Source organism: Galeopterus variegatus, unplaced genomic scaffold, assembly GCF_000696425.1.
Source record: "Galeopterus variegatus unplaced genomic scaffold, G_variegatus-3.0.2 Scaffold958, whole genome shotgun sequence".
Lineage (NCBI taxonomy): Eukaryota > Metazoa > Chordata > Mammalia > Dermoptera > Cynocephalidae > Galeopterus > Galeopterus variegatus.
In genome coordinates this window covers 184374-185291 of record NW_007727069.1, presented here as the reverse complement: position 1 = coordinate 185291, position 918 = coordinate 184374, and positions in this window count along the sequence as shown.

Here is a 918-nt window from a genome sequence, read left to right as displayed (position 1 = left end):
CCATTTTGAACACTTCCCCTCCTACCCCCATTTCGGTTCCCTAATACTCCCTTCTTCCAGCCCTTCAGTAAAAAAGGCTAAATTGTTCAGTCTGGGAGATAATAGAGTGATCTATGGGAAAAAGAGAGAGGGAGAGAGACATTAAGTGAGAAGAAAATTGCCAAAACCGAGTCAAGAAAGTCCCAGGAAGCAGAAAGTCCATTAATTTCAGATACATTTGCAAAACACAGGAAGCATTATTCGAAAATAGCGATATATGTTATTTAATTGGGTGCGGTGAGCTCCTCCTGAATGTGGTCTGGAGTGTGGCGCTCTGAGGTTGTACAGAAGTTAACCAGCAGCTGTTTTTCAGGTCAGAAGTAGCTGTACTTCAGGAATCACCTCGTTGACCCCAGTGAAGAAACTGCTTGTTAAGTATTTTGGAATTCTACCAGTTACAGTAAAAAGTCCCCTTTTCTATGCATTGTAGTATTTTTCCTAGAAGTTATGCTCTGTCGTTAAATGGTAACAAGCTACTGAAATACGTAGACGTCAGTTTTTTTTTGTTTTGTTTTGTTTTTTTAAAGATGACCGGTAAGGGGATCTTAACCCTTGACTTGGTGGTGTCAGCACCACGCTCACCCAGTGAGCAAACCGGTCATCCCTATATGGGATCCGAACCCGTGGCCTTGGTGTTATCAGCACCACACTCTCCCGAGTGAGCCACGGGCCGGCCCCGTAGATGTCAGTTTTGCCCTTTCAATTTAGCAGGAATTACATCCTCTGGACCAGAAATGGCACGTGAGCAGTACATCCACCATTGAAAGATGGGCTGCAAGTGGAAAAGGTTTGCATGACAAGTAAAATTATCTACTTCTGCTTTTTGTACAATGAGTGATAAATTAATTGTGGTACAAATATGCAAGTGTTGAATTTAAA